General features: G+C 41.3%; 1 protein-coding gene across 4 annotated transcripts in view; it reads left to right on the top strand.

Annotated features, from left to right (window-relative positions):
* The first annotated feature begins 791 nt into the window (after nucleotides 1–791).
* The window catches only part of mef2d.S (myocyte enhancer factor 2D S homeolog), a 165,208-nt gene continuing 147,734 nt past the window's right edge, over nucleotides 792–18,265 (top strand). For 2 of the 4 annotated variants that reach the window (XM_018231932.2, XM_018231933.2), the window contains exon 1: nucleotides 800–1,003. The gene's annotated coding sequence lies outside the window, so the exon portion shown is untranslated. Of the gene's footprint in view, nucleotides 1,004–18,265 lie in introns of all 4 variants that reach the window. The other 2 variants (XM_041574154.1, XM_018231937.2) reach the window with 2 other exon arrangements.

Genomic DNA, 18,265 nt, shown 5'->3' with positions numbered 1-18,265 from the left:
TGCAGCCTTGTGCCTTTATATGGTAACAGAACAACCCCTCAGTGACTTATCTAATATCCTTATCATTTACAGTAGGGGGTACATTATCCCTTATAATACATGAGTGATACTCAGAGTTCCCTGTATAACTCAGCCTGCAGCCTTGTGCCTTTATATGGTCACAGAACAACCCCTCAGTGACTTATCTAATATCCTTATCATTTACAGTAGGGGGTACATTATCCCTTATAATACATGAGTGATACTCCGAGTTCCCTGTATAACTCAGCCTGCAGCCTTGTGCCTTTATATGGTCACAGAACAACCCCTCAGTGACTTCTAATATCCTTATCATTTACAGTAGGGGGTACAGTACATATATCTAATGTATTCTGATTCATTACACATACACTGAAGGTTAGGACAGGGTTAATGGGAGCATATTACACATATTTCTGATGAAATAGAAATAACAGAATACTGACAGTGCTGATAGGAAGAAGGAGGTGACAAGAATTCGCTGTTAGGTGGGCTCTGTTAGTCTGGTCTCATGTCACATGAGTTGATTCCGGTGATGCTGATACATTGTGACTGTAACAGAGAGCACGTGACTGATTTGTTGGGGGATAACTCGTTGGTTTATAGGACGCGCCGGCGCACAAGCAGTTAAGTGACCAGCCATCCAGGCGGAGGGATTCTCAGCAACACGATGCAACCTAACAACCCTCGACGAAAGCACATGGACTGAGCCCGCCTCTCCATTCCGGTTGGCCCGCTGTCATCAGCACCGCCTTCCCATTGGCCCGCCCGCGCTGCCCGTCAATCAGTTCTGAGCAGCAAGGCACAGCAGTTACGTTGTATGTATATTTTTTTTTTCCTGGTTGGAAATTGAGTTACAGTGTAGCAGCACGGGAAGGAAGCGGGCAAAGGGAGGAAATTAAGGAGGGCAGCTCGGTGAGGCCGAGGCGATACTGAGAGGCATTTTCGCAGAGGAAGAAAAGGGAACAGAGACAAGGCGCTTTTGGTAAGTGGAACAATCCCCCCCCCTTTTGACACTTGAATTCTCCCTCCTATAGTGAAAAGATAGGGGGTCAGTACCACTGAGGGGTAGAAACAAGCCGCTGCTGGTAATAGGAACAATCCCCCCCCTTTTGGCACTTGAAATCTCCCTCCTATAGTGAAATGATAAGGGGTCAGTACCACTGATTGGTAAAACGGGGGTGGAGGGCATGGTAGGCTGGGCTGGCTGTGCCCTATAGAGGAAGGTCACAAATCCCTCTTAAATAAACGACATGCCTGTAAGAGAGCAGGCCTCTGTGGCAGGCCAGAGGTTAACAAACCCCAGAATGTTTGGCCACTTACAATGCCAGCACCATAATAACCCCAGCATCAGGGTGTCAGTGTGAGGCAGATGTAGCCTGGGCAAAGAGCTGTGTGTTTTGTTATTGATATAAATATATACGAGTGTTTGTGTGGCAGTAAATTCATATGTGACAGTTTGTGTGTCAGGGGGTTGGTATATAGGGCAGTGCTTGTGCCCCACCTCCTGTATATTCGCTCTCAGGCGATGTTCCGTACGGAGGAGGGGGATACGTCTGCCCTCGTTGCCCGTCTCTTTATATGGCAACGAATGAAAGATTATACCTGAGGGGGGACCAAACTGCCACATAGCCACCGATTAGCCCTTTCTCACACCAGGGCGGTCACTGTAAAGCGCAGAAGGGCAATTGGAGTAGATAGTGGGGGGCATCTGGCCGTCACAGCGACTCTTCATTTGCTTATGGGGCGCCTGGCGGATGTCGGACCCTCTAAAAGTGATTTTATCCTATAGTGGCTTCTTTCAGTGACAGTTAGTTGTTTTTGGGGGGAGTCCATTGCTTGTAGCATCTAAATAAGATAATTCCGTGGCTCTTGGGGTGTGTTTACTTTACTCCGGCCCACGACAGAGGACTTTAATCCGTTCGAAAAACACTGAGGTCAGGCCGACAACATTTAGTCACTCTTGGCTGATATTCGGCACACTTGTACCCCCCCCTCCCAGTAAGTACGGTAAGCCGGCCCACTTGCATCCCCCTGAATTGTTGCTTTTAGTCATTACCTCTATATTAGCCAAGCGCTCCCCATTACATCTGCTCATCTGCATCCCATTAAATCCCTTTCTGAGAAGTGGTCTGAGCCGCTGCTGATGTTCTTTCTGGAATTCTCACTATAACTCTCTTCTGACTTTCTTGCTTTTGCCAAACAAATAAAAAATGTTTGTAAGGATTGGGTTTGATTAAAGAGATGGTTCACCTTCAAGTTCATTTTCAGCATGTTATAGGATGGCCGATTCTAAGCAACTTTTCAATTGGTCTTCGTTATTTATTTTTTATAGTTTTTGAACTGGCTCTCTCCAGCTTTCAAATGGGGGGTCACTGACCCCATCTAAAAACAACAGCTCTGTAAATCCACAACTAAACTAATGTTATTGCTACTTTTTATTCCTCATCTTTCTATTCAGGCCTCTCCTATTCATATTCCAGTCTCTCATTTAAATCAGTGCATGGTTGCTAGGGGAATTTGGATTCCAAATAGCTGAAATGGCAAACTGGAGAACCGCTGAATAAAAAGCTAAATAACTTAAAAACCACAGATAATAAAAAACGAAAATTGTCTCAGAATATCACTCTCTCTGTCATACTAAAAGTTAATTTAAAGGTGTACAACCCCATTAATGCCCCACTGACAGTTTGTATACTTAGTTGTGAGACGCAGGGTGATACAGCTCAATAACAATTTATTGTGGCCAAACCTTCCCTGTGCAAGATTTTTTTTTAGCTTAAATGTGTAGTTGGCCCTTAGTTTAGTTTTATGCTGTTTCCCCTTCTTTCCCTTGCAGTGGATCAAGAAGGAAAGCAGACAGTTAGGGCACAACAAAACTAAGGGTCCCCAGTGTAAAATAAAACAATAGGATTTGGGGTGATCACTCTCTAATGTAATGCTGACCATGAGATATTGATTAGGGATGCAGTGAATCAAGGATTCATTTTGGGATTTGGCCAGGAATCGGTCTTTTTCAGCCGAGTCCTTCTGCTGGCCGAACCGAATCCTAATTTGCATATGCAAATTAGGGGCAGGAAGGAAATCATATGACTTTTTGTCACAAAACAAGGAAGTAAAATCTGTTTTCCCCTTCCCACCCGTTATTTGCATTTGCAAATTAGGATTCGGTTTGGTATTCGGCAGAATCTTTTGCAAAGGATTCGGGGGTTCGGAATATATAATACACAAAAGCCAGGAATATCTTGTAAATTATATCCTTATAAACAGTGAGTTCTGATGTCATCAGTTATAAATGGTGTCATTTATGTCACATGACTCACTGAAATTTGTGTATTATAATAAATAAAGTGCCCCAGTTGCAAAATATGAGGATATTAGAAGTTACCTTGGAGTTCCATGAGGCCTTTGGCCTTGTACTTTTATATGGTCATGAAACTCCTCGGTAACTTATAATATCCTTATATTTTACAATAGGGGGTACTTTATTCACTATATAAACACATTGTATATAATTATTGTATGTATGGGACCCGTTATCCAGAAAGTTCCGAATTACGCAGGGTCTCCTCCCATAGACTGCATTTTATCCGAATAATCCACATTTTTAAAAATAATTTCATTTTTAATAATTCATTCATTAATCATTTCAATAATCTGTAATAATAAAACAGTCGCTTGTGCTTGATCCCAACTAAGATATAATTCATCCTTATCGGAAGCCAAACCAGCCTATTGGGTTTATTAAGTGGTTACATGATTTTCTAGTAGACTTAAGGTATAAAGATCTATATAACGGAAAGATCCGTTATCCGGAAAACCCCAGATCCCGAGCATGCTGGATAACAGGTCCCATACCTGTAATAATTATATAAAAGTCTTTATAATTTAAAGGCTTAATAGGACTACGGCTCCCAGCATCCCCTGTCTTTGGAAAGGGTTCCAACATCTGGAGCTGGCTTCTCTCCTTGGCTTTGTACAAATAAATACTACATTTTTCTCCCATTTCTCATGCCTGGCAGCAAGTCTCCCTTTTCATGTATACTTCTGTTTTATATTCTTTTCATCTGTCTCTTCCCCGGAGAAGCAGTATATATGGCCTTCATAAATAACAAGCCACATTATTATCCCAGGCTTGTAACTCTGCATGGCAAGGCCTGGCTGCGCTCCAGGAAAGGAAGAGGTTAACCATCACTAGTGATATCTTGGCTTCTCCATCTATTTGGAAGTTGTTGTCACAGGGTAACAATGGTATCAGTAAGTGGCCAGCTGTTATGGCAAGAATGAATGCAGGCACATACCTTGCAGATCTGTTTGTGCAGCCTGAGAACTGGGGCAAGGTAAAGCACCTGCCAGCTGCCTTTAAGTGAAACTGGTTCCCAACGCGTTTCGCTATGTACATGATTACTCTACAGCCCGGTGCATAACAGTGAATGCGGGGGCTCCTGGAATAATAAGGACTCTGTGAGGTCTTGACTCATCGGAGTTAAACAGGCGCTTCAATGTCAAAATATAAAATGAGCAAAACTGGCCGCGCATTTCGACCTCAATGTAATCACACGTGCCCGTCAAAATGTATTGAGATGATTTTATCCCTGATGAAGATGCTGCTTATCCGGTCATTAAAATATGATTTGGGTTAACTTTTTCCCCAAGGAAGACGCTGCATGCGCTGCACTCAAAAGCCGTTGAGTTAATGTTATTGAAAAATGCATTGGGTTGATGATGATGCTTATTATACTAAGTTCGAAACGCATTGGGTTCATTTTCCCTAGAAGAAGACCCTGGTTAATGTTGTCGAAAAAAACATTGGGTTAATTTTGTCCCTGAGGATGATGTTTATTATACTAAGTTTGAAACGCATCGGGTTAATCTTCCCCTGAAGAAGACCCTGGTTAACGTTGTCCAAAAATGCATTGGGTTAATTTTGTCCCTGAGGATGACGCTTATTATACTAAGTTTGAAACGCATCAGGTTAATCTTCCCCTGAAGAAGACCCTGGTTAATGTTGTCCAAAAATGCATTGGGTTAATTTTGTCCTTGATGATGATGCTTATTATATTAAGTTCTAAACGCATCGAGTTAAATTTTCCTGATTTATGTTGTCCAAACGTGCATTGGGTTAATGCATTTAGTATAATAAGCGTCCCTGATGATGACCCTTATTATACTAAGTATACTAAGTTCGAAATGCATCGGGTTGATTTCCCCTGAAGAAGAACCTGGTTAATGTTGTCCACAAATGCATGGGTTAATTTTGTTCCTGATGATGAGGCTTATTATACTAAGTTTGAAACGCGTCGGGTTAATTTTCCCCTGAAGAAGACCCCGGTAATCCAAAAATGCATTGAGTTAATGCATTTAGTATGATAAGCGTCCCTGATGATGAGGCTTATTATACTAAGTTTGAAATGCATTGGGTTAATCTTCCCCTGAAGAAGACCCTAGTTAATGTTGTCAACAAATGCATTGGGTTAATTTTGTCCCTGATGACGCTTATTATACTAAGTTTGAAACGCATGGGGTTAATTTTCCCCTGAAGAAGACCCTGCTTACACTGAGAGTGAAACGCGTTGGTTTAATTTTCTCCTGATGATGTGTCTGCTGATATTTAGGTTGAAATGTGTTGGATTGGTTTTGCCCCGACAAAGATCCTGAGTTTGAAACGCGCAGGATTTATTTTGTCTGTTAAATATATTCTAAATCTATGCTTATAAATTTTTTTTTATTATATAGGGGTTTGCCGATGGCTCCCTACTGTGAGCTCCCTAATATAATATGTGTTTATTATAATAATAATAATAATAATACAGAGGTTTGAGGCTCTTTTGTCCAGGGCCCCCAGCTGCACATGTAAAAGAATCTCTAAAATCTCAATGTTTACTGCTGGGGGCCCATTTAAAGGGAAAGTGAAAACACTGCTGTGTTGCAGGCTCACATCTCTCATGTCAGTTAATGGCAGTCCTACAATGTAACCCTTCCAGCTGATGTCCCGGCTCATGGTGGAAAGGTGACAATGCTCTTTGTCACTTATGGTGTGATTAATGTTCCCTAGTGATTGTAGGCAGCAATCGGGTCTAAACTCGAACCCTATAGGTCATTACTATCAATTATCTACAGGGCTCCTGGAGAGTTATCACACTGCTGAGCTTACCCTTTAACTCCCTGCGACAGGGAATCTGGAACATGCAGGGGCAGATTTATCAAGGGTCGAATTTAAAAATTCTAAGTTTTTTTTATGGTCAAAACTGTCAAATTCTACTAGGGAGTTATTCAAATCCGATTATAGTTTTTTTTTAAAAAAATTCAAATTAGCTTCTCGAGATTTATCATACTCTGGCCCTTTAAGAACTCAAATTTGACTATTCGCCACCTAAAACCTGCGGGATTGCTGTTTAAGCCAATGGGAGACTTCCAGGGATCCATTTTGAGTTGTTTGCAGCCTTCCTGACGTTCGAGTTTTTTCAGGGAAAAACTCTAATCGAGTTTTTAAATTTTTCGGGTCGATTCCATTCATCCGAGCTTAAAATAATTGTTTTTTTTCGACTAAGGTAAAAGTAATATGGCCCCACACTGGATATTTTGCCTAGGGCCCCACCATCACCCACAAGGTTGTTCTTGGTAACTATGGGAATGGCAGTTCTCATGCCAACACGTTGTCCTTCTCCCGCCCTCCCTTAATGGAAACTGTCATGCCAGATAACTGGACAGAGCTTCCTCCGAGCACAAAGCTTTGATATGATTTCTTTATGATCCACTGTAGAACGAGCCTTTTTAAATCAATCACACGAGTCCTTACTGGGAAACTTCCCCTTTGCTAGTTCCCATCATTCCTTCCCCCTGAGTGCTGGAAAAAGTGCAGCTGACATCAGGCCGGTCCTGTGTCCTTCTGCAGTGTCAGAACTGGAGGGGTTAAAGGGATACTGTCATGGGAAAATATATATATTTTTTTAAAACACATCAGTTAATAGTGCTGCTCCAGCAGAATTCTGCACTGAAATCCGTTTCTCAAAAGAGCAAATACATTTTTTTATATTTCATTTTGAAATCTGACATGGGGCTAGACATATTGTCAGTTTCTAAGCTGCCCCCAGTCATGTGACTTGTGCTCTGATAAACTTCAGTCACTCTTTACTGCTGTACTGCAAGTTGGAGTGATATCACCCCTCCCCCCCCCAGCAGCCAAACAACAGAACAATGGGAAGGTAACCAGAAAGCAGCTCCCTAACACAAGATAACAGCTGCCTGGTAGATCTAAGAACAACACTCAATAGTAAAATCCAGGTCCCACTGAGACACATTCAGTTACATTGAGTAGGAGAAACAACAGCCTGCCAGAAAGCAGTTCCATCCTAAAGTGCTGGCTCTTTCTGAAATCACATGACCAGGCAAAATGACCTGAGATGCACCTACACACCAATATTTCTGGTTCAGGAATGACATTTTATATTGTAGAGTGAATTATTTGTAGTGTAATTTACAAATAAAAAATTCATCATAAAAATCATGACAGAATCCCTTTAAGCAGAATTTCTAAGCTTTGATACCTGCTCCCGTGAGTCGCCTCCCTACAACACCCATGGGTGCTGGCAGGTTACCCCCCAGGAGAACGGAGCTGGCATTTGTTGATGAGACGCTTAACGGTGCACATAATTAATAGAAAATATATATATATAAATTCGCAATTAGGCTGGCGATACCCTGTCATTACTGTTAACACGGTAAGTGCAAATGCTGCGGGTGACAGCGGCAATTAGGAGTTTTAATTTCATTTTCTAACCAGAAAGCAGGATTTTGTAACCAAAGCTTGACTCATGTAATTGCATTACAGGGAATGAGGATTCCTGCATAAAGACTAACGTTATCATTAGCACTAGGGGGATACTGGATCGGATGGGTCCCCCACACTACAGTAGCCCCATCTGACTTACTTTTCCTATTCCTTTAGAAGCCAATGAATACAGCAGCACTCCGGTATTATTGAAACTTTACTTAAAGGATAAGTAAACCTTTAAAACAAGTGAATGTAAAATTGATGAGAGTGCTATTCTAAGCACTTTTGTAATGTACATTCATTATTTATTTTGTTTTCTTTCCAAGATATTAAGGGATACATGTACTGTTAATATGAATGAATTTTGTTACAACAGCGCCACCTGCTGGTCAGTTTCCCACCAGTCTGACCACCAAGTAGTCAAGGAAGTTGTCAGGAGAAAGAAAGAGGCTGCTCTGATGTTCTTCTGCTTAGGAAAGATTTGAAAACGTTTTTTTTTATTATTTTCCTAAACAGAAGAACATCGGACAAGGAGGAGTCACAGTTCCCACCTCCATATTACCCATAATCCACAGTGAAACATTTTAGTGCATTAAAGGAGCAATTTTGTATCTTTTATAATTTTAGTATATAATATATTGTGACTTCTGTTTCTATAATGCTCTAAAGAAGTGAATAAATCAACTTATACAGTGTTAAATAATATATACAGTGTAACAAACATATATATATATATAATACACAAAAGCCATGAATATCTTGTAAATTATATCCTTATAAATGGTGACTAGTGATGTCATCAGTTATAAACGGTGAGTAGTGATGTCATTTGTCACATGACTCACTGAAATTCGTGTATTATAATAAATAAAGTACCCCCAGTTGCAAAATATGAGGATATTAGAAGTTACCTCGGAGTTCCATGACCTGTATAAAAACACTCAGCCTTCGGCCTCGTACTTTTATATGGTCATGAAACTCCTCGGTAACTTATAATATCCCTATATTTTACAAGAGGGGGTACTTTATTCACTATATATATATAAATGTAACAAGTGATTTATAAAAAAAAACAATAAAAACATTGAAACAATGTCCTTAAAACTTGTAAGCAACACTGTAACAGTATATAATACACAAAAGCCATGAATATCCTGTAAATTATATCCTTATAAACGATGAGTTCTGATGTCATCAGTTATAAACGGTGAGTTCTGATGTCATTTCTGTCATGACTCATTGAAACTTGTGTATTATAATAAATAAAGTACTCACAGTTGAAAAATATGAGGATATTAGAAGTTACCTTGGAGTTCCATGACCTGTATAAAAACACTCGGCCTTCGGCCTCGTGTTTTTATATGGTCATGAAACTCCTCGGTAACTTATAATATCCTTATATTTTACAAGAGGGGGTACTTTATTCACTATATATTGGACAGTAAGCCTTACTTTACTTTGTCTCTATATAGACTAGGGATGCAGCGAATCCAGGATTCGGTTCGGGATTCGGCCTTTTTCAGCAGGATTCGGATTCAAATCCTTCTGGCCGGCCGAACCGAATCCAAATCTTAATTTGCATATGCAAATTAGGGGTGGGAAGGGAAATCACCTGACTTTTTTTCACAAAATAAGGAAGTAAACATTTCCCCCCCTAATTTGCATGTGCAAATTAGGGTTCGGATTCTGTTCAGTATTCGGCTGAATCTTTCACGAAGGATTCGGCCGAATCCAAAATAGTGGATTCAGTTTATCCCTAATATTAACTTCTTGAAAGCATTTATCTCTGGCTCCAATGTTGAATTCAGGGGATAAGTACCCCAGAATTACTCTGGATCTGGAGCTCCCATATCTCTAAATCTTACTGTCCTAAAATATAGAAACACATTTCTTTAAAAACGTTGCCTTGAATTTACTTATATACATATAATATCTCAAGATCTGTCGTTGGTCTTCGTCTTTTAATGATTTATTTTATTCGCAGCTTCAGACTGCCCGCAGGTTGCCAATGCCGGTGATCCTAGCAACCGGGCATTGGTTTGAATAAGAAAGAACTAGTAATAATGATAATAATCTAGTATAGATCCCATATACATTAGGGTCGGACATGTTCAGCATCGCATGCAACATAGGAATGAGGCCACATGCATCTGAACTCCATGACTGCTCCTGCCTCGACCACCATTACAGGGCGGCTGCTTCATCGATCCACTACCTCTTTGTGCACTAGAAATGTTCATGCATTGATTTTTCTATCAGTTCTGCTTTTGCCTTCATCTGACAGATGACTCAATAAGTCGTGATTGCCAATGCCAGCATAGAACATGCCACGGGGATGGCGTTAACATTTTATTTTCGGCTATTCCCGCCCAGGAGTTTCAGTAGTGCGGCGGAATTGCTGTCGCTGTCTTCTTTTTTGAATTGCCTTTCCTTGTATCTTCCAGAAGAAAAATAATTCAGAGCATGCAATATTGCTAGACTTAAAGAATCAGTCATGTTAGCACCAGGTCTAGTAACCCATAGCAACCAAAAATAATAAAAGCTGCCAAGCAAATGCTGCTCTCTGACCGTTTGCTATTGGTGACCAGACTTGGAGCACATTGTTTACCAAATCATCGTTAGAACGACTTTCTGGTTGCTCATGACAGTGACCCTGGCAACCAGTTTAAATACCATTATAGTAAGAATAATAATCATGGGGGGACCCAAAGGATTAGGATATAGGCTCTAGGCAGGCAAGTGCTGATGATTAAAAGCTTCCTGTTTAAAACATATAATTAACAGTGTTTTATTTTATGAAATCTTCTCTCTAGTGTATCACTAGGGCACTAGTCAGTATCTGTAGGATATCTGTTGTGCTGCAGCCAATCAGATTCATTTATTGTGTCACTTCCAAGGTCAGAAAGAGAGGATTCTGGGAAATGTGGGCAGCGTAGAAGGGAGTTATTGATTGGTTAAGGGCTTGTATAATACAGTTTTACTAAACTGCTTTGCTTTTTAATAGTTTTTAAATTTTTTGTTTTTGTTTTGCTTTGGCTTAGTTTTCCTTAACTTTTTAACTTATCTTTAATGTTGCCTATAATGGCTTAAAATGTTGTAGCGAGGTGAAGAATGTGTGTACTATAGCAATGAAGCAGTATGGGAGGTATAAGATAGGATCTGTGCAGTCACTGGGACAGAATGCTCTGTTATACAGATAGCTAGAATCTCAGCTGCCATAAAGCAGGACAGGGCTGCTGCTTACAATGGGGATCAGATAGGATCTGTGCAGTCACTGGGACAGAATGTTCTGTTATACAGATAGCTAGAATCTCAGCTGCCATAAAGCAGGGCAGGACTGCTGCTTACAATGGGGATCAGATAGGATCTGTGCAGCCACTGGGACAGAATGCTCTGTTATACAGATAGCTAGAATCTCAGCTGCCATAAAGCAGGGCAGGACTGCTGCTTACAATGGGGATCAGATAGGATCTGTGCAGCCACTGGGACAGAATGTTCTGTTATACAGATAGCTAGAATCTCAGCTGCCATAAAAGGACAGGACTGCTGCTTACAATGGGGATCAGATAGGATCTGTGCAGCCACTGGGACAGAATGTTCTGTTATACAGATAGCTAGAATCTCAGCTGCCATAAAGCAGGACAGGACTGCTGCTTACAATGGGGATCAGATAGGATCTGTGTCAGTGTGATAGAATGCTTTGTTGTAAAGGTAGCTTAGCAATAAAGCAGTTTTTTTAATAACTTTTATACTTTTCTTGTGCTTTAACTATTTGTGGGCCTTTACTTGTAGAAGTATTTCCCTTTGCTGGTTGTATGGGTGTGTTGGGTGTCATTGTTGCAGACACATATGATATTATGGTTGTGATGTCACTCAGTGCCAGAGCGTGTCACCTCCCCACCTTCCTGTTATTGAGTCATCGGGTGGCACAGGAGAATAGTGAGCAGCCCATGGGGTGTATCTCGCTAGGCACTCACACACGCCCTGCTCCTGTCCAACGATCACTCTTCATTAATTAGCTGGATGACTTAGTCATTAGCAGCAGGGGAGCCAGTGATTCAGTACTCACATTATTATTATTATTTTTTTTGGCAAAGTCAGTATTAACTGGTGTCTGCCCATGTTTGGGAGGGGGCACGGCACTAAAAGGATTATGGAAGAGGAAGTGTGAGGCCACATTTACTGTGGAACAATAATGTAACTTGAGAATAATGCACAAATGCATATCCACTTATTGTGACATCAGCACAAATGCATATCCACTTATTGTGACATCAGCACAAACGAAACCCTCCCTGATCAGCAGTGCACGAGAAATTGATTCCCTCAGCCTAATAGGGATTATAATTATCCATCTTCAGTATGGCAGCTCCATATAGATGCAAACTCAATATTCATTATCAGGGCCACCATCAGAAATCACAGACCCCCCAAACTTTTCTGGTCCCCAACCACCCCACACCAAGCCCCACCCCACAGTAAAGAAGGCCACAAAGACAGCACTAAAAACAGTAAACCCCCCCCCCCCCAAGTTATAAAAAGCCATTGGTGTTCAGGACCCCATTATAAGTTAAAAAAACATTGGTGTCCAGGGCCCCCCATAAAAGTTTTCAAAAAAACATTGGTGGCCAGGGCCCAATTATAAATGAAAAAACACTGGCGCCAGGGGCCCCATAGAATATTTTAAAAAAAAACATTGGTGGGCAGAGGTATAAAAAAATATAAAAAACACATTAATTTTCAGTTAAACTTACCTTAGGCCCCTTTTGTGGCTTTTCGAGGCTTCAGGACTTCAACTTCAGTTCGGGTATTTTTGTGGCTTCAGGTCTTTTCACTTCATCAGGACTTCAACTACGGGTCTTTTCATGGCTTCGGGTCTTTGTGCGGCTTCAGGACTTCAACTACGGTTCTTTTGTGGTTTCGGGTCTTTTCACAACTTCAACTATGGGTCTTTTCGTGGCTTTGGGGCATTTTCGCGGCTTCAGGACTTCAAACTTTAGGTCTTTTCGTGGCTTTCGGTCTTTTTGCAGCTTCAGGACTTCAGCTACGGATCTTTTGTGGTTTCGGGTCTTTTCACAACTTCAACTTCGGGTCTTTTCGTGGCTTTCGGTCTTTTTGCAGCTTCAGGACTTCAACTACGGGTCTTTTGTGGTTTCGGGTCTTTTCACAACTTCAACTATGGGTCTTTTCGTGGCTTTGGGGCATCTTCGCGGCTTCAGGACTTCCAACTTCGGGTCTTTTCGTGGCTTTGGGTCTTTTTGCGGCTTCAGGACTTCAACTACGGGTCTTTTGTGGTTTCGGGTCTTTTCACAACTTCAACTTCGGGTCTTTTCGTGGCTTTGGGTCTTTTTGCAGCTTCAAGACTTCAACTACGGGTCTTTTGTGGTTTCGGGTCTTTTCACAACTTCAACTATGGGTCTTTTCATGGCTCCGGGTCTTTTCACTGCTTCACGAGTTCAACTATGGGTCTTTTCTTGGGTTCTAGTCTTTTTGCGGCTTCAGGACTTCAACTTTGGGTCTTTTCATGGCTTTTGGTCTTTTTGCGCCTTCAGGGCTTCAACTTCAAGTCTTTTCGTGGCTTCTGTTTTTTTCACAGCTTTGGCTCAGTTTGCGCCTTTGGCACTTTGGGTATTTTGGTATTCGGGTCTTTAGCACTTTGGATCTTTTAGACTTTAGATTTTCGGCTCTTCAGCACTTCAGCGGTTCGGCAGCACAGCTGGGCCCCCCATTCGGCCTGTTCCTGGTACAAATGTACCCCCTGTGCCCCCCTGATGGCAACCCTGTTCATATATAATAGTTCTGTAATTTTACCTTAAATCAGCATTGAATAGCCTCATGTCCCCCAATAAACACTAACACACTTCAGGTGCAGTAAGGCTCAGTTTTATCTGTTTCAGTTTCCCCTATTGCAACACCCACACTTTTTACAGTATATCAGATGAAAGATCCTGAACACAAGTGCCATATAATCCATGTCAAAATCCAGTCTGTAAATAAGTACTTAAAGGTTTTCATTTCAGCCAGTTGAAGTCGGTGGGGTAGGAAGAGCAATTCACTGAGTGTTGCAGTTGCTCTACAATAGGAGGATAGGGGCAACTTCCTGTTCTGTGAAAGAGGAAATGCTCAGTGCAGAGGAGGCTTCTATCCCCCTTGATCTCTCCCTATAAAGAACCAGCACAGAGCAGTGTCACATCTCTGTAGAACTCCATTGTACAGGAATGCCCACAGCAGCTCCGTGCACCAGGGCACATTTTCATTTTGACCTTTTTGCTGCTTTTTAATTTAAAGGGGAACTATCGAAAAATGAAAATGTAATATTAACTTTAGCATACTGAAATAAGAAACTTTCTACATACAATCAATTAAATATTCTGCGTCATTTCTGAAATAATCACTATTCCTCTCTCAGCATCTGTTTCTCTTCATTCTCTCTTCATTCAGCAGTTGGGTGTCAGATATTCATTGACAGTTAGATCCAATATATCTTATAGGGGGGCTCCTTTTGCCTAGAAGATGTATTAGAGATCACTCTATTAAACTCACCAGACATCATGTCTCTCTACATGCAGAATTTGTGCAAAAGGCAGTTATTATTGTTAGATTTTGTTTGTACTGGAATCAGTTATTTGAGTGAGCTCTAATACATCTGCTAGGAAAAGAGCCCCCTATAAGATATATTGGATCTAACTGTCAATTAATATCTGACACCCAACTGCTGCATGAAGACAGAATGAAGAGAAACAGATGCTGAGAGAGGAATAGTGAAGATAAACTTGATTATTTCAGAAACAATGCAGAATATTTAATTGATTGTTTTTAGAAAGTTTCTTATTTCAGTATGAGGAAGCTTCTGTTAAATTTTCATTTTCACGATAATTCCCCTTTAAGAATTTAGGAACAGGTTGCAATTCAGCTGTAGCTTTAACACTGCGTCTGTTGGTTTTCGCCTGCGGTACCTGCCAGATCCCCTGTTGGGAGCAGCTGTTGGCATCATTTCGCCAGCCCAGTGACATGTTGTCCCTTCCAGTTGGTGACATCAGCGCTCTCATCTCTTCTCTCTTTCTCTCTCTCTCTCTCTCTCTCTCTCTCTCTCTCTCTCTCTCTCTCCTCTCTCTCTCTTCTCTCTCTCTCTCTCTCTCTCTCTCTCTCTCTCAGCCTCCTTGCCTGTCTGCCGGCTCTTGGCCGCCCTTACAATCTCCAAGGTTATAGGATTCCTCTAACCTTGCAAACTCCCTGCTGTCTCTGTCAGGCACCTTATCTCATTCATCTGAGCCCTCGCTCTTTTTAAAGGGAAACTATTCCTTCCATTATTAAATTCACTTTGTAATGTAAAGCTATTTATATTAAGACCATCTCATTAGTTTATGGCTAAGATTGCAGTTTCTCCCTTGATTTAAGGTGGCCATAGACACACAGATCCTATCGTACGAATCGAGGATTCGCACAATTTTCGGATCGTGTGTGGCGTGTGCCGACATCTTTCGTCGGGCGGAGATTGGTCGTTTGGTCGATCGGTCAGGGTTGATTTTGACCCGACCGATCCCGCCGGAGCCCATTGCGCATCGTAATCGTATCATACGGCCGAACAATCAAATTAATCGTTAATGGCATATCGGAGAAAGATCCGCTTGTTTGGTGATGTTGCCAAACGAGCGGATCTTTGCGTCTATGGCCACCTTAAGACACTATTGTCATGAGTCTGGTTGGCCACGTTTCTTTATCCGATCCCTAACCCTCCTATTGTGTTATAGCAAGAACCTAGAAGAGGGTGAGGCCTCATGTTACTAGGGGTGTGGCTAAAGAAACGAATGGATCTACCCGTAGGTATTGACTGTACTTTGGGGAATATATAAGGGGATGGCAACCCATTAACAGGGATCAATTTTACAGCAGGTGGGAGAAATGTATGATTATTAAAGGGATATTGTCAAGGAGAATCATGTTTTTTCAAAACACATCAGTTAATAGTGCTTCTCCAGCATAATTCTGCACTGTAATCCGTTTTTCAAAAGAGCAAACTGATTATTTTATGTTTAATTTTGAAATCTGACATGGGGCTAGACATATTGTCAGTTTCCCAGCTGCCCCCAGTCATGTGATTTGTGCTCTGATAAACTTCAGTCACTCTTTACTGCTGTACTGCAAGTTGGAGTGATATCACCCCCTCCCTTTCCCCCCAGCAGCCTAACAACAGAACAGAACAATGGGAAGGTAACCAGATAACAGCTCCGGCCGAAACCTGATTCGGCCAAATACTGAACCGAATCTGACTCCTAATTTGCATATGGAAATTAGGGGTGGGAAGGGGAAAACATTTTTTACTTCCTTGTTTTGTGACAAAAAGTCACGCACTTTCCCTCCCCGCCCTTAATTTGCATATACAAATTAGGGTTTGGCCGGGCAGAAGGATTTGTCAGAATCCTGCTGAAAAAGGCTGCATCCCGAACCGAATCCTAGATTCGGTGCATCCCCATCCCTAACACCCTAACAAGATAACAGCTGCCTGGTAGATCTAAGAACAGCACTCAATAGTAAAATCCAGGTCCCACTGAGACACATTCAGTTACATTGAGTAGGAGAAACAACAGCCTGCCAGAAAGCAGTTCCATCCTAAAGTGCTGGCTCTTTCTGAAAGCACATGACCAGGCAAAATGACCTGAGATGCACCTACACACCAATATTACAACTAAAAAAATATAAGTAATGATATTTTATATGGTAAAGTGAATTATTTGCAGTGTAAACAGTGTCATTTAGAAATAGAAACTACACCATAAAAGTCATGACAGAATTCCTTTTAACTGTTTAAATGGGCACTTCTATGCACAAGAATAATTTTGTAATCTTATATGAAATCTGCTATGAACAATCATTTCTGGTTTTCCGTTTCAAGGAAATAATAAAAACAGAAACCGAAAAATGGCATAAAACCAATCATCAGAGTTGCGCTCTGTATAGTATTACTGTATATGGAGCAATAATCACTTCTGTTTGTCTCTGTGCTCTCTCCCGCTTTCTCCACCATCCCAGGATTCTGGTCCTTGTGGGTTTGCTGACCCCCTGGGAGGTGCTTGTGTGTACCCATGCCGGATATTAACAGGCTTAAAGGAAAACTATACCCCTTCGAACAATGTAGGTCTCTATAAAAACATATTGCATAAAACAGCTCATGTGTAAAAACCTGTTTCATGTAAATAAACCATTTTCATAAAAAATATACTTTTTTAGTAGTATGTGCCATTGGGTAATCATAAATAAAAAATTGCCATTTTAAAAAATAAGGGCCGCCCCCTTGGATTGTAGGATTCACGGTGCACACAAACAAACCATACATGTTAGGTCACATGAGCCAATTAACAGACAGTGTTCTGTCTTTTGTTTCCACACTTCTTCCTGTTACAGTTAGAGCTGCAGTATTTCTGGTCAGGTGATCTCTTCCTGTTACAGTTAGAGCTGCAGTATTTCTGGTCAGGTGATCTCTTCCTGTTACAGTTAGAGCTGCAGTATTTCTGGTCAGGTGATCTTTTCCTGTTACAGTTAGAGCTGCAGTATTTCTGGTCAGGTGATCTTTTCCTGTTACAGTTAGAGCTGCAGTATTTCTGGTCAGGTGATCTCTTCCTGTTAAAGTTAGAGCTGCAGTATTTCTGGTCAGGTGATCTCTTCCTGTTACAGTTAGAGCTGTAGTATTTCTGGTCAGGTGATCTCTTCCTGTTACAGTTAGAGCTGCAGTATTTCTGGTCAGGTGATCTCTTCCTGTTACAATTAGAGCTGCAGTATTTCTGGTCAGGTGATCTCTTCCTGTTACAGTTAGAGCTGTAGTATTTCTGGTCAGGTGATCTCTTCCTGTTACAGTTAGAGCTGCAGTATTTCTGGTCAGGTGATCTCTTCCTGTTACAATTAGAGCTGCAGTATTTCTGGTCAAGTGATCTCTTCCTGTTACAGTTAGAGCTGCAGTATTTCTGTTCAGGTGATCTCTTCCTATTACAGTTAGAGCTGCAGTATTTCTGGTCAGGTGATCTTATCCTGTTACAGTTAGAGCTGCAGTATTTCTGGTCAGGTGATCTTATCCTGTTACAGATAGAGCTGCAGTATTTCTGGTCAGGTGATCTCTTCCTGTTACAGTTAGAGCTGCAGTATTTCTGGTCAGGTGATCTCTTCCTGTTACAGTTAGAGTTGCGGTATTTATGGTCAGGTGATCTCTTCCTGTTACAGTTAGCGCTGCACTATTTCTGGTCAGGTGATCTCTTCCTGTTACAGTTAGAGCTGCACTATTTCTGGTCAGGTGATCTCTTCCTGTTACAGTTACAGCTGCAGTTGCTTAAATATTCATTTAAAATTTTCCTTTAACACTATTTAGAGCAGGCTAATGATTCATTGGTATGGGGGCGTGAAATGAATTAGCTGGTTGGGTGGGAATCTGCATGTGTTCCCTGTGCAAAGAGGAACGTGGATCTCCTGCATATCTAGCGCTTT

Source organism: Xenopus laevis, chromosome 8S, assembly GCF_017654675.1.
Source record: "Xenopus laevis strain J_2021 chromosome 8S, Xenopus_laevis_v10.1, whole genome shotgun sequence".
Lineage (NCBI taxonomy): Eukaryota > Metazoa > Chordata > Amphibia > Anura > Pipidae > Xenopus > Xenopus laevis.
The sequence above is the reverse complement of the archived record's forward strand: the minus strand, read 5'-3'. Positions and strand labels throughout refer to the sequence as shown.